The sequence below is a fragment of the Stegostoma tigrinum genome, chromosome 18 (genome assembly GCF_030684315.1).
Source record: "Stegostoma tigrinum isolate sSteTig4 chromosome 18, sSteTig4.hap1, whole genome shotgun sequence".
NCBI lineage: Eukaryota > Metazoa > Chordata > Chondrichthyes > Orectolobiformes > Stegostomatidae > Stegostoma > Stegostoma tigrinum.
Window position 1 is genome coordinate 19,818 of NC_081371.1, and position 16,257 is coordinate 36,074.

Sequence of the window (16,257 nt, forward strand, 5' to 3'; positions counted from 1 at the left end):
GATTATCGTGATCACTTGTTGAAAATGGATAGCAGCCAGTAGTTCTCTTTCCTCTCAACCAGTGACCAGTCAGAAACGGTCAAACAGTACATAACCCAGAGGTCACAAGCTCCCCTGAGACTTGATGTCATTTGAGTCTCATGAATAACTACCTGCAGATGGACTATCTGCAGATAAAGCATGGTATTAAATCTCACATATACTGCTCTCAACCATTTCAATCGAAGTATTTATCACTCATTGTATAGAAACAGATCACACAAACTGAAATGGCATATGCGCAAATACCAACATAGAAGTTCTATATAGTAGCATTTTGTTTAAAGTTGTATTTATAAAATGAAAGGGTGAAGTATAATCTTCACATCATATTAAGGTGCTATAGAAATCTATGGAAGTGAGAAATTTGTTTTTTGATTCAATACATGTGTGACAAATGACAGTTCAAAGAGATCTTTGTTTTAGCTCGAGTGGGTCGCGGAATCGTCCTCATTAGGGGCATTTAAGTGACTATTAGACAGGCATATGGATGGTAATATAAGATAGGGGTGGAGGTTTGATAGACCTGAGGTTTCGGGTAAAAGTTCGGCACAACATCGTGGGCTGAAGGGCCTGTACTGTTCGATGTTCTATGTATCTTATGCTGTATTCAAATCAGTCAAGTCAGTCAGTGACATTCTGCAACTTCCTTTTCCAGGGGTTGGAGTCGAAGAATCAGAGTGCTTTCTTTGAAAATTGGCTTGATGTGTCTATCCAAGGGTCTGGAGGAAAAATACAAGTGTCAGTACTAAATCTATCATTGCTGATACACATGGAAACTGTAGGTTTAACTGTAGGTAAACTTTGTTTAACAAACTAGCACACTCAATAAACTGACAAAAATTATATACCAGGTGTTTACTGTATTCTCATAATCTCTGTGATGTCTGGTGAGGGTGCAAGTGAGAAGTCATAACTATCAAAATATGAGCAGATTTTTCAGAGCAGATTATCAAATTGGCCTGAAGCTTTCTCAGTGAGACAGAAGCTTTTAATAAAAGGATTTATTTTGTCGGCCTTGCATTTCGAAAGAATCAGTCAAGTGGAGAAATGCCTCCAAGAAAAGCTGTGTAATTATAGACTCATGGATGTTTGTTGCACAGGAGGAGGCCATGCGGTCCGTAGTTCCTGCACTGCCCAACAAAGATCTTTCTACATTGAACTCATACTGCATTGATTTCCTTTTTGATTGTTTGGCCCATCGCCCTGGAGCCTACGGCAACACAAGTGAATATCTAAATACTGCTTAAATATTCAGACACTTTCTGAATCAGTCACAGTTTCAGTCAGTGAGTTGAGGGCTCCCACCACACTGGGGAAAATAGTTCTCCTCAACTCCCCTCTTAGCTTTCTACCTGTGAACTTCAATTGTGCCCCCTGTTTATTGACACGTCAACTAATGGAAAAAGCAGCTTCCAGTTATCCTGTCAGTGCCCTTCAAAATCTTAAACACCTTTACCAAGTCCCCTTGTCTGCTTCAATCTTGGCATTGGTCTGATGGGCAGGTCAGTGGCAGACTGATATAGCCTGAAGAAGGAATAAGATAAGACAGCACTTAATGTGGCAAAGCCTGTCGTGCCGGATGGACATCAGCAATGGCAGTCAGCACTGGCAAGGATGGGCGGGCCTTAGCCCAGCGGAGGGGAATACGAACCATCATGGGGAAGCCTCGTTCAGAGTGTCTGAAAACTTGTGGCTTTAGAAAGGACTGTAATGTTTGACTTTTTAAACTTTTATTTTTCTTTTTCTACTGTTATACTAAGAAGACTGTCGTGCTGAACTTTTTAACTTATTCATTTATTTTTATAACATAGAACATGGAACGGTACAGCACAGTACAGGCCCTTCGGCCCACGATGTTGTGCCGAACTTGTACCCTAATTCTAAGGTCTACCTAACCTCCACCCCTACCTTATACTATCATCCATGTGCTTGTCTAATAGCAGATTAAATGCCCCTAATGAGGCTGACTCCACTACCCTCTCCGGCATTGCATTCCACTCCCCTACGACTCTGAGTAAAGAAGGACGGATAAATTTTCTACTTCTGCAACTAAAATTTCGTACTGAGGTACTTTGTACCTGAAATGGCACCATCTGAGGTGACAGTGTACTCTTTCCATTGTACTCTTGTACCCTGTATTGAATACATGTGATAATAAAACCTAAATCTAAATCTAATGCATAGCAGGACACTGGGAAGCTTCGAGGAGAATAGGGATCCTGGGGTGCTTGTTCATAAATTCCTGAAGGGGTCAGGTCAGGCTAGTAAGGGTTGTTACACAGACATTTGGGACACCTCCTTTATCAGTGGCATAGATTGTAAGAGTCGAGAGGTCACTCTGGAGCTGTTTAAAAGTTTGGTTCGGCCACAGCTGGAGTCGTGTGTAGAGTTTTGGTCACCACTCATTAGGAAGGATGTGATTGCACTGGAGGGAATGAAAAGGATGTTGCATGTGTTGGAGCATTTTAGCTTGAAGAAAGGCTGGAAAAATTCAGATTATTTTCTGTGAAGTAGAGAAGGTTTGGGGGGTGAGTGGAGGTCCTGATAGAGGCATATAAGATTATGAGACGTATAGATGGGTTGAATAGAAAGCATTGTCCCCTTTGTTAAAGCATCAATAACAATAGGGCATAATTTTAAAGAGAAAGAGGAAATTTAGAGGAGGTTTGAGGAAAATCATTTTCATCCAGAGTGTGGTAAAGCCTGCCTGGGAGGGAAGTTGAAACAGGAAACCTCACAACCTTTGAAAAGTACTTGGATGAGCACTTGAACTGTCGTAATATTGAAGAGGATGGTCCAGTGTGTAAAAATGGGACTAGTATATGTCGTAGTGTATTTTTAGAGGTACAGCCTTAGTGGGCCGTAGGACCTCTTCTGTTCTGTATGATTCCATGAGAATCCCCAGCTCAGGCAGCATCTTGTTTTTTTCAGTAATCTCCAGGATCACACCCTTCATAGTGTGATCCCTTGCCTTGTTAGCCCTCCCAAGTTCTTTAGCTCACACTTTTCCTGGTTGAGTTCCAATTGCTGTGCCCAGCTGACCAGTCTGTTGATCTCCTCCTGAAGTTTATTCCTCCTGTCTGTCAACCAATTTTGGATCCAGTGTGCCACTTTGCCTTTGATCCCATGGCTGTTATTTCCATGACCATTCCGTCAATATCCTCCTCACTAAATTAGTTATTCGCTAGCGACACGGTCATACACTCTGTGTTTAAGCCGAAATGATGAATCTCGTTGACAAATTTCAAGGGCCCTTGTGGCAAGTCCTGCACAACCCCACTCAAAGCAAACGTTCTGTCAAATAGATATCCCTCTACCATCAATCACCCTGTGCTCTCTGCCTCAGCCAGTTTTGGCTCCAGTGTGCCTCTTTGTTTTTGATCCTGTTGACTGTTGCTTTCTTGATCAGTCTGCCAAGGGGGACTTTACTGAGTCCACATCAAATGCATAAACTCATCAACACTCCAACATCTCCTCAAAAAAGGATCATATTTCTGAAACGTGACCTCATCTTAACAAATCCATACTGACTATCCCTGATTAATTCATGCAAGTGCATTCTACCCCGAAGAATGCCTCTTTATAGCTTCTCCAGTGCTGAGATTATTCTGTCTGGCCTTTAAATTCCTGGTCTGTTCCTCTCTCCGTTTGATAATAGTGGGACAATGTTAATAGTCCTTCATTACTTCACGTGTGATTGACAAGGGTTTGAAAATTGCTGCCAAGGGCCCAGATATCTCCTTCCTCACTTCCCTTGCTCGCTGGTATACATTTCAGTTCGGCCTGCAGATGTATCCACTTTTAAAGTTGCTAAACCAGCTGCATCTCCCTATGTCTTAACCTCTGATGTTCCTAGGTCCTCTGCCCTGATATCTTTACTGCAGTATCCTTTTCCATTGCAAAGATTGACACAAAATATTCATTGAGGACAGTGCCCATATTTGCCAGGTCCACACAAAGATTACCTCTGTGAAAAGATATTAGATATTAGAGAGGTTTGAGATTTACAATCAATAAAGAAATTGACAAAATGACTTCCTTGGAGAATCATACAACATACATTGTCCATTGTTGTAAACAAACAGAAGTTTTTGTTTTCACAGTTGTTTGTAAATAGCCAATCAATATCATAAAATAATGTTTTAACATAATTTACAAAGCAAGGCAATTGAGGAAGATGTATTGGAGAGATTGAACTCTCAACTACCTCCCTTAAGTTTAGGAATATCAATATTTTTCTTATGGATAACTTTTGCAGATCTCTTCAAACAAGTAGCTGAGCCCACAGATTTATGTGACTAACGAAGCCTGAGCCTTTTGCTTCACGATGCAGCCCAGATCCCTCGGCAGCTGGGTGAGGTAGCTTCATTTGGGGGCAGCAACATTGAACAAAGTTGCTTCCAACATGTAAGTGTGCTCTACGCCAATTCATAAGGTCAAGCGGGTCTACTTGCCAGTAGGAATTTTGTGCTCATTTTCGGTTTGAATTAGTTCCAGAGGCCAACATGTACCACCACTATTCCAAGGCTATCATGTTTATAAATAGTCAATGTTTTTAATCATTCATCTAACAAAAACAATGTCAGAAACCCCAGTGATAGTGTATTAGATACCGTATCACTGAGGATAGCAGATGTAAACTTGGCATAATTAATCATGCAGCTGATCTTTTATTTCCCTCCAGGGCCAGAACAAACCAGAGATTGATGTTAAACACTTTGTAGAGTGGATGAGATTGGAGCCTCACTCCATGGTCTGGCTGCCTGTTCTACACTGTGTGGCAGCTGCTGAAACTGCAAAACGTCAGGCAAAGTGTAACACCTGCAAAGAGTACCCAATCGAAGGTTTCAGGTGAGATGTGCAAACTAGCAGAAAGTTAGTGGGAGTTAGTTTTTAAAGAAAGATTTAACTTTAGATGTTCTATTAGAAACTCTATCTGTAAACAATACAACTGAAATCATCAAAAATCCCAACAAATTTATGGACCAGAGAAGTAATTAGGACAAATTAAGTATCAACTTCTTTACCTTAATTTTTGTGAGAGGTGAGTGCGGCATGTTTTTGGTATTTTGTTCACAGTTGCATTGATCACAGACACTGTGGCTCAGAACGGATTGTGACTATACTTTTCTGGTTGCTTCTGTAATTTGCAATTATTGGGAATTTACAAAAAGGCCTTATTATTAGTCTTGTAATCAGTGTGTGTGCATCCTATGAAAGTGATTGCTGTGGTGTTGCTAAATGATTGATAAAACGTCTTATCCATAATTAGTGAATTAAATTGCAGATTTGGACAGGATTTCTAAGGGGTAAATTGAGCCTTTTTGGTGAAATATTCTCCTACATTTCTAAGATTGACCATTATGGAAAAGGTGCGTGTTTATGCCATTGATCTCATCAAACAACTCCCTGTCGAAGAAGAACTGGATGAGAGCCCAACTGTGGATGAAACTATAACTGTCATAACTGAATAAAGAGCAACGGCGACCCGGAGTCAACTGAATTCCATCTGAAGCATGAGGAATGGTGGCCTAACGCTGAAGGCCAAGATCTGTTAGCTTTTCATGGACTCTGAGGAACAGGGCAGGATTTCACAGAATCTTTAAGATGCCATATCTTGTACAAAACTGAAGGAGAAATGTCAGATTGCTCAAAGAACCATGGGGTCACCAGCCTTTCCATTGCTGGGAAGATTCTGGCAAGGTTACTTCTAAATAGGTTTATGCCATCATGGCAGATGAAAACCTTCCATGCGAAGGGAACTTTGTGAAAATGTTGGAAACAGAGCAGGACCAATTTACAATAATGTTTCCAGGGATGTGATATCTCATTATGAAAATGATTAGAGGAATTGGGACAGTTTTCCTCGAAGATGATAAGACTTAGAAGAGATTATTTTGAACCTTGCAAAATCATTTGCGGTCTGGTCAGAGTAGACGAGGGGAAGACTTTCCTACTTGTGACAGAATTGAGAATAAGATGCAGAGGTTTGAAGTGATTTACAAAAGAAGTAACTGCAGTGTAAGAAATCACTTGATCACAGTCTATAGAATGCATTACGTGGAGGAGGCAGTTTCAGTAAAAGATGCAAGAAAGCATTAGTTAATTAAAGAGAAATAATGTGCAGGGTAAGGAAAAGGCACTAATTTGTGATATGTATTTGGAGAGCTAGTTCAAACATGATGGACCAAGTGGTTTCCTTTTACTGTGATTTGGACTTAAAATTCATTTAAAGTAAACTACAATTGTCTCTGGGACATGGCAGAAAAGGGTAAGGTAAACAGGACATGAGTGATCGGAGTGATAATGGGAACTGCAGATGCTGGAGAATCCAAGATAACAAAGTGTGAAGCTGGATGAACACAGCAGGCCAAGCAGCATTCCTGAGATGCTGCTTGGCCTGCAGTGTTCATCCAGCTTCACACTTTGTTCTCATGAGTGATAGGAGACTTGATAGTTCGAGGGACAGATAGGCGATTCTGTAGCCGCAATCAGGAATCGAAACACAGAACTTGCATGAAAGAGCAAAGAAGAGGAATAGATTCACTTGCCCCCAGCGAAGACTATGACCACACCTTCACCCACTGTGGGAGAATCTGCCTGATATGAATGAACTAACCACTAATAGGTCCGCAACCAATGAGCACAACTTTCCTCGCATGTTCATCCAGTGAGAAGCACCAAGAGGAAGGCAGCCTTTTTCCTACATTTTGTAAGCTTGACCATTTGGGAGGAGAGCCCCCTTCATCTCTGACATTCTGTTCTCTAAAGATCAAATGTATTGGTTCCTGATGTTGCGTGAGGCCGGTGAACTTGTTCAATTCTCCCACACTGTTGCTTCCAAATCTATTTCTTTACTTACCATCTCCTCAATGTTTCATATTCTCAATCTACCATCTGTTTGTATTTATTCAGAATGTTGTTCAGAAAAGTAATTACTTTCATCCCTTTAACTTCCAAATTATGTTTGTTCCTTATGGAAACTGGTATTCTGCTTCAGTTTATCTATTGCCTTGAGAATTCTGGACTAATCTGTAATTGACAGTGAGTTTCCTGTTACCAGTGCTATTTATAATAGGATAAACTGAACTTAACCACTTCAGTGCATAATTTAATATTGTCTTACACATCTCCAAAAATTTTAAGAGCCTGCTGTTTGTACTTTTCTGTTGGTTTTCATGGCTATTTAGTTTCTGCTCATGCATTTATGAGTGCCCTAACTGCTTGCTGAGTCTCAGAGTTTGCCTTAATGACAGGAATCCTGAAGGCAATATCCTCTGCTTTGCACCATCTCATCATATTGATGACCTGCATTCCGTATCCAGTTCTATCCATTCATCTGTTGATAATTTCACACGACATTGATCAAGTCCTTCCATTTTGTTCTAACATTTTCCATCCTTGCAAGCGGTGTGGCTATCACCAGCGAAGTTATCATTTTGTTGTCCTTCACTAATTGCTGTTGAACTAAGTGGATGGCTCGGAAGGTGGTTCAGAGCTACCTACATTGCTGTGGCTCTGCAGCCCCATGTAGATCAGATGGGGTAAGGATGATTGAATATTCCCCGAAAGGACACGAGTGAATCAGATGGATTTTTACCAACAATTTTTGACAGTTTCATGATAGCGTTACTGGAAATAAGTTTCAATTCTGGGTATTTTTTTTAATGAAATGTCAATTTGACCAGCTACAGTGTTGGAACATGAACCCGCATTCTCCAGAGCATCAGCCTGGGTTTCTGGATTTTTAGTTCAATGATATTGCCACTTGCCCACTGTCTCTCAGCCATTGTTACAGTTTATTTCTTTGCTATTTTTTCTCTTTCCCTGGAGAACTTCCCTTCTGCTGTCTGAGCTGAAAATGTGTATCCTCCTCCTTTATTGTTGCCTTTACAGCTTCACATGTTACAATCGCTGCTTGTCAGATTTACCTTTCCCAGGAAGATTCTGGCAAGGTTACTTCTAAATAGGTTTATGCCACCGTGGCAGATGAAAACCTCCAATACTATGGGAACGTTGTGAATATGTTGGATGCAGAGCAGAAGCAACTTACAATAATTCCAGGGATGTGATATCCCATTGTGAAAATTGACTGGTGAGTTAAGTTTCTCCCCAAACAAATTGAGGTTTCTTCAAAATATAAAAAATACATAATTGAACGACTTAACTTGCATTCCTTCAATGGTTAAAAATATCTAAACAAAAATGAACATTCCTCTTACTTCTTGTTCTTCCTTTATAGGTACCGCAGCCTCAAACACTTCAATTATGACATCTGCCGAAGCTGTTTCTTGTCAGGACACACATCAAAGAGACACAAGGTGCATTACCCAATGGTGGAGTACTGCATTCCGGTGAGTAATATATTATTCCACTTGATAGAATTGTTCCAATCTGTGGAAAGTTAGGGATTTAGCCATTAAAAGTGAAACATAGAATTAAAGAATCCCCACAGCGTGGAAACAGGCCCTTTGACCCAACAAGTCCACACCGACCCTTAAGACATCCCACCCAGTCCCATCCCCAGATAACCCACCTAATCGACACATCCCTGAGCACTATTAGCATGGCCAATCCACCTAGCCTGCACATCTTTGGACTCTGGGAGGAAACCGGAGCAACCGGAGGAAACCTATGCAGTCTCGGGGAGAATGTGCAAACTCCACACGGTCGCCTGAGGCTGGAATCAAACCCGGGTTGCTGCGGCTGTGAGGCTGCAGTGCTAACCACTGAGCCATTGTGCTGCCCTATGTTTCTATAACATAACACCTCTATGATGTTACCTTCTGGCATGTATGATAAAGGCCAGCTGCAGTAATTATCGAGTGTCAGAGGCGGATGTAGGTGTCATTTCCAAAGCAACTTCTTGTGCCCAGATTAACAGTTGATTCAAGGGCAACAGCCTTCTGTGGAAGGGTCTTCAGTTCTGAAGAAGGGACTCTGCCCAAAACATCAGCTTTCCTGCTCCTCTGATGTTGCTTGGCCTGCTATGTTCATCCCGCTTTACACCTTGTTATCTCAGCTGCTGTAATCTTTCAGTTTTCTATCTTCAGCTTGGATACATTCCCAGAACCCAAGCCGATTTCTAACACTTCATCAAACTGTCCATTCCGCACATGTGACTGGTGCAGTCAATTTCAGTTCGCTCTTTGATTAGGAGAACAAAGGCAGCACAATCAATTGCTCAAACAAGACATAAACAGATGAGTGCAATCGGCAGACTTCTTCCACATTGATCGGCTGTACCACCCAAAGGACAAGGGCAACAAATGCATGTGACCACTAGGGTTTTCTCCAAATCTCGCAACTTACTGACCTGAAGCAATATCAGCCTATTCCTTCACGATTACAGGGTCAAAATCTTGGAACTCACTTCTGAACTGCACTGTGTGCCTATATAGCTGAAAGACTGCACTGATTTAAGAAGGCAGCTCACCATAACTTTCACTAGGTCAATTAGCAATACGCATTAAATGCAATACCACCAGCACTGCCCACATCCCATGGAGTAAGAAAAATGATGGAGTTTAATTTGTTTACTTGTGTTGCAATGTGTAAAATCAATGAAAAACTGCTAAATCATGCAGCTGAGCAAGAGATCTGCGGATTTAAATACAATCTTCCCTCAAAGTTGAAGTAGTTTGCTAAAATGATAAAAGGCCAACAGCTTAAATCAGGCTTCAATACCAGAAATGCAATATTGTGCAGAAGCTCCTTGAGGTCAAGTTGAGGTTCAAGGAGGGATATGTCGTCACACCCACCTTTTTCTCCAGCTTTGTCACCACCATTCTTAATCTCGTCATGAACAAGCTTCCCAGTCTGGACAGGATTGACGGAAAACCTTTTAACCTCAACCAGTTGAAATCAAAGAAGAAAATGACACTGACCTCGCTTATGGAACTTCAGGATGTGGTTCACAATGTCATTTCCGCTCTCAGAAATCTTCAAATCTCCCTTAAGGCCTTTGCAGAAGTATACTGAAGAATTAGCCTCAACCTTAAATTTTCCACCCAGGTTGATAGTGTTGTTAAGAAGGCATACGGTGTGTTAGGTTTGATTGGTAGAGGGATTGAGTTTCAGAGCCATGAGGGCATGCGGCAGCTGTACAAAACTCTGGTGCGGCCGCAGTACAGTTCCGGTCGCCACATTATAGGAAGGATGTGGAAGCTTTGGAAAGGGTGCAGAGGAGATTTTCCAGGATGTTGCCTGATGTGGAGGGAAGGTCTTATGAGGAAAGGCTGAGGGACTTGAGGCTTTTGTCGTTAGAGAGAAGAAGATTAAGAGGCAACATCATAGAGACATACAAGATGATCAGAGGATTAGATAGGGTGGACAGTGAGAGTCTTTTGCTTCAGATGGCCATGTTTGGCACGGGGGGACATGGCTTTAAATTGAGGGGTGATAGATATAGGACAGAAGTCAGAGGTAGGTTCTTTACTCGGAGAGTAGTATCTGTGTGAAATGCCCTGCCTGCAACTTGAAGGTCGTTGGATAAACATATGGACGATAATGGAATAGTGTAGGTTAGATGGGCTTCAGGTTGGTTTCACAACATTGAGGCCTAAAGAACCTGCACTGCATTGATATTTTCTTTGTTCTAACCTCAAGATGACTAAAATCCTTTACCAATCTGTCAAGTTGTGATCCATCTTTTCATCAAAATTAATAGAGAAATCCTCCCAAATGTAGAACGTTTCCCTTACATGGGACGCTCTCTCCCTTCTCAGGCTGACATTGATACAGAGGTTGTAACATTACGTCCAATATGCAAGGGCTACCTTTGGACTCCCAAGGATGAGAATGCTCAATTGTGACATCTGTGCTGATAGCAAGATCCTTGAGTTCCAGGCATGCATCGTTCAGCCTCTTGTATATGACTGTGAAGCCTGGACAACATACAGCTCCCACCTCAAGACCCTTTCAGCACAGTTTTGTCATGGATTCTCCACATCAGCTAGGAGGTAAAACCTACTAGCATCAGCATTGACGCCATGATGATTTGAAACAGACCCCATTGGGCTGGCCAAGTACTTAGGATGCCCACATTATGACTACCAAAGTAAATTTTTGCTAACTCAAGGAAGGCATCTGAACAAGAGGAGGTAAAAGAAAGCATTTCCAAGACCTTGAAATGTTCCTTCAAGAAATACTACATCGAGCTCAAAGTATGGGAAATCCCCATTCAGAAGAAACCAATTTGGGGGAATGTCCTGTATGAATGCACGTAATTCTTTATGAACACCAGACAAGAAGTTGAAGTGTGGGAAAGTAACTGGGGAAAGGAATGCTAGTGTTCTCAAGGCCAAGACCATTTCCATTACTCTGAAAGACCTCCTAAACATGTGGTCAGATACGTGGCTCTAGTTCAGGCTAATCAACCCGCACAGTGCTCATGACCAGTGATACGGACTTTCCGAGCTGTGCAATCATACTCATCTGCCAGTGATGGCTCTTAATATTCTGCAGAATATGATTTGATCACAAATGAGTACTGTATGTAGTTTTGAGCATTGCTATAGAAAGACCAGGTTTTATAGATTAATCAGAATGGTGCTGCAAGAGAAACTGGAATTAAGAGGAGATATGTGATACTTATTTTCATTTGTTTCTGGGCAACTGGCATCGCGAACTGGGCCAGCATTTATTTCCCATCCTCAGTTACCCTTGTAATTGTTGAATCATTATCGTCCATGTGCTGTCGGTAGACTCAGTCAATAAGGGGGGAATTTCCAGGATTTTGACCCAGTGATAGTGAAAGAACAGCAATTTCTTTGCAAGTTGAGATGATTAGTGTCTCAGACAGGGTCTTGTAGGTGGTGCTGTTCCCATATATCTGTTACCCTTGTCCTTATAGATGAAATTTGTCATAGGTTTGGAAAGTCCTATCTCACCATCTTGTGTAGATTTGTCAGTGCTTCTCATAGATGGTATACACTGCTGCCATTGAGCACTGGAGGGAGTAGGCTGCTTTTTCCTGGATGGTATCGAATTTCTTGAGTGCTTTTGCAGCTGCACCCATCTAGGCAAGTGGGGATTATTCCATCATTCTTCTGACTTGTTCCATGCAGCTTGTAGACAGGCTTGGGGAATCAGGAGGTGAGTTACTTGATGCAGTAATCCGAGCTTTGGGCCTGCTCTTGTCGCCACTGCATTTAAATAAGAAGTCCAGATGAATTTCTGTTCAGTGGTAAAACCCAGGATTTTGGTAGCAGACAATTCAGTCATGGTTACACCATTGAATGTCAAGGGACAATTTATGGATTTTCTCTTCCTGGAGATGGTCATTACCTGGTATTTGTGTAGTATAAATGCAACTTGCCACTTAGCAGCCCAAGCCTAGATATCGTTCTGGCCTTGTTGCATTTGGACATGGACAGGTTCAGTATGAGGAGTGGTGAACGATGCTGAATATTCTGCTATCACTGGTGAACATCCCCACTTCTGACTTTATGATGGAGGGAAGATCATTGATAAAGCAGCTGAAGATGGTTAGGCTTAGGACTCTACCCTCAGGACCTCCTGCAGCTGACCCCCAACAACCAAAATGCCTCCCATTAGGAGCGGCGATGACCTGATAGTATTATTACTAGACTATTAATCCAAACACTCAGGTAAAGTTCTGAGGACCCAGTTCAAATTCCACCATGGCACACAATGGAATTTGAATTCAATGAAAATCTGGAATTAAGAGTCCAATGATGATCGTAAATCCATTGTCAATTGTCGGAAAAACCCATCTGGTTCACTTAGGTTCTTCAGGGAAAGAAACTGCATGGCCTGGTGTGGCCTACATGGAACTCCAGATATCAGTTGGGCAATTTGGGATGGGCAATAAAAGCTGGTCTAGCCAGCAATGCCCTCTTTCCCATGAAAGAATGAAAAAATATTGTCCTCTGTGCAGATATTATTCTAACCAGTGGTGAGTTTCTGCTGGATTCCCATCAGGCTCCAGTTTTGCTAGCACTCCTTGATGCCACTCTCGGTCACATGTAGCCATCCTTAGCTCACCTCCGGAATTCAACTGTTTTGACGGCGTTTGAACAAAAGCTGTAATGAATTCAGGAACTGATGACGTGGCAGAATTGAGGATCTTGGAAAGGGATCTGAGGGATGTGGCATATCTAGATTTCCAGAAAGAATTTGACCAGTTGCTGCATAAAAAAGTGAACCAGAAGGTTTGATCCAAGGGGATTAAGTGTAGAATATTGGTTTGAATAAAGGCCTGGCTAACTGACAGAAAGCTGAGTGTCAGGATAAATGAGTCTTTGTCTGGATGGTGAATCGTTAGTAGTGGGGTGCTGCAGGGTTCAGTTCTCTGACCTCAACTATTTATAACCTAAAAAAATGATCTGTAAGCAGAGACAAAATGTAACATTGCAGAATGCACGGATGCTTCTGAAATAGGTGGGAAAACAGCCTGTGATGTGAAATACAACATACACAGCTGAACATTGATAGGCGAGGAGAATGGACCAGAATCTGGCAGGTAGTTAATGTGGATAAGCACGAGGCTTGCCTATTTTGTCCATGAAAAAAAGGGTGAATTATTATTTAAAAGGAAGGAAGATTCAAAGTGTGTCAGTGCAGAGTTGTCTGGCCGTCTTTGTGTATGAATAGCCGAAAGTGGGTATGCAGGTACAGCATAGCATAAGAAAGACAGATGGAACTCTGGCATTTATCACAAAAGGACTGGATCATTAAAGTAACAAAGTGTTTATCCGAACACATTGGGTGTTGGTGAGACCAGAGTCTTGTGTCCAGTTTTGATCCCCTGACTGAGGATGGATGCGTTTGCACTGGAGGCAGTTCGGAGGAGGTTTAACTGATTGATTCCCGGGATGAAGGGGCCGTCATATGAGAAGTGACCGAGTAGCTTGGGCTTGTACTTGCTGGTGTTCGAAAGAGTGAGCGGGGTGGTTCTGATTGAGGTATATAAAATAGTAAAGGGGATTGAAAAGATGGGCATTCAGCACATGTTCCCCATTGCAGGACAGTCTCAAACAAGAAGCTGTAGCCATCGAGTGAGAGATGCAATGTTCAAAATGGAGATGAGGAGAGGGTTGTGAATTTGTGGAATTCATTGCCCCTGAATACAATGGAGGCAGCACCTATCGACCGATTCAAGAAAGAAATAAATATGTTTCTGATGAAAAATAGGGATAAAGGGCAATGGGGAGCAGGCAGGAGAGTGGAGTTGAGATCACGAAAAGATCAGCACCCATGGCTAACAAGATAAGTCAGGGACAGGATGAAAGCAAAAGAAAAAGCATAAAATGTGGTGTAGGTTAGTGGGTAGCCAGAGCATTAGGAAGCCTTTCAAAAACTAGCAGGGGACAACTTAAAAAGCAATCAGCGGGAAGATGATGAACTATGAGGGCAAGCTAGCCGGTAATATTTTAAAAAATTGCATAAGTTTTTCTAAGCTGCAAAAGGTAAGAGAGAGGCAAGAGTACAAATAAAGAGAACAAAGAAAATTACAGCACAGGAACAGGGCCTTCGGCCCTCCAAACCTGCGCCGATCGAAATCCTCTGTCTAAGCTCTCACCTATTTTCTAAGGGTCTGTGTCCATTTTCTCCCCGCCCTTCCATGTACCTGTCCAGATATATCTTAAAAGATGCTAACCTGTTTGCGTCTACCATCTCCGCTGGCAAGATGTTCCAGGCACCCACCACCTTTTGTGTCGAGAACTTTCCACGCATATCTCCCTTAAACTTTCCTCCTCTCACTTTGAACTCATGACCCCTAGTAATTGAGTCCCCCACTCTGGGAAAAAGCTTCTTGCTATCCACCCTGTCTATACCCTCATGATTTCGTAGACCTCAATCAGGTCCCCTCCCAATCTCCATCTTTCCAATGAAAATAATCCTAATCTACTCACCCTCTCTTCATAGCTAGCACCCTCCATACCAGGCAACATCTTGGTGAACCTCCTCTGCACCCTGTCCAAAGCATCCACGTCCTTTTGGTAACGTACACAGTACTCTAAATGTGGCCAAACCAAAGCCTTATACAACTGTGACATGACCTGCCAACTCTTGTACTCAATACCCTGTCCGATGAAGGAAAGCATGCCGTATGCCTTCTTGACCACCCTGTTGACCTGCGTTGCCACCTTCAGGGAACAATGGACCTGAATACCCAGATCTCTCTGTTCATCAATTTTCCTGAGGACTTTTCCATTTACTGTATAGGTCGCACTTCCAAAACGCATCACCTCGCATTTGCCCGGATTGAACTCCATCTGCCATTTATCTGCCACACTTTCGAATCTATTTCTGTTCTGCTGTAATCTCTGACAGTCCCCTTCTCTATCTGCCTCTCCGCCAATCTGAGTGTCATATGCAAACTTGCTGATCAGACCACCTGCACCTTCCTCCAAATCATTTACGTCTATCACAAACAACAGTGGTCCCAGCACAAAACCTTGTGGAACATTATTGGCCACAGGTCTCCAATTTGAGAAACTCCCTTCTACTACCACTCTCTGTCTCCTGTTGCCTAGCCAGTTTTTTTATCCATCTAGCTAGCACACCCTGGACCCCATGCGATTTCACTTTCTCCATCAACCTGCCATGGGGAACCTTATCAAACGCCTTACTGAAATCCATGTATATGACATCTACAGCATTCCCCTCATCAATCAACATTGTCATGTCCTCAAAGCATCCTATTAAGTTGGTAAGACAGGACCTTCCCTACAAAACCATGTTGCCTATCACTGATAAGCCCATTTTCTTCCAAATGGGAATAGATCCTATCCCTCAGTATCTTCTCCAGTAGCTTCCCAACCACTGACATCAGGCTCACTGGTTGATAATTACCTGGATGACCCTTGCTACCCTTCTTAAACAAGGGGACAACATTAGCAAGTCTCCAGTACTCCGGGACCTCAACCGTGTCTAAGGATGCTGCAAAGATATTGGTTAAGGCCCGAGCCATTTCCTCTCTCGCTTCCCTCAAAAGCCTGGGATAGATCCCATCCGGACCAGGGGACTTGTCCACCTTAATGCCTTTTAGGACACCCAACACTTCCTCCTTCCTTATGTCAACTTGACCTAGGGTAAGCAAACATCTATCCCTAACCTCAACATCTGTCATGTCCCTCTCTTTGGTGAATACCGATGCAAAGTACTCGTTAAGAATGTCACCCATTTTCTCTGATTCAGCGCATAACTTTCCTTCTTTATCCTTAAGTGGGCCAATCCTTTCTCTAG

General features: G+C 42.4%; 1 long non-coding RNA gene across 1 annotated transcript in view; it reads right to left on the bottom strand.

The window, feature by feature from the left end:
* Window positions 1-320: 320 nt before the first annotated feature.
* Window positions 321-16,257, bottom strand: part of LOC132210697 (uncharacterized) — a 33,613-nt gene continuing 17,676 nt past the window's right edge. Inside the window, exons 4-5 of the long non-coding RNA XR_009446858.1 lie at window positions 8,265-8,436; window positions 321-761 (exon numbers count right to left, since the gene is read on the bottom strand). This is a non-coding gene — a long non-coding RNA (uncharacterized LOC132210697). The remainder of the gene's footprint in view (window positions 762-8,264; window positions 8,437-16,257) is intronic.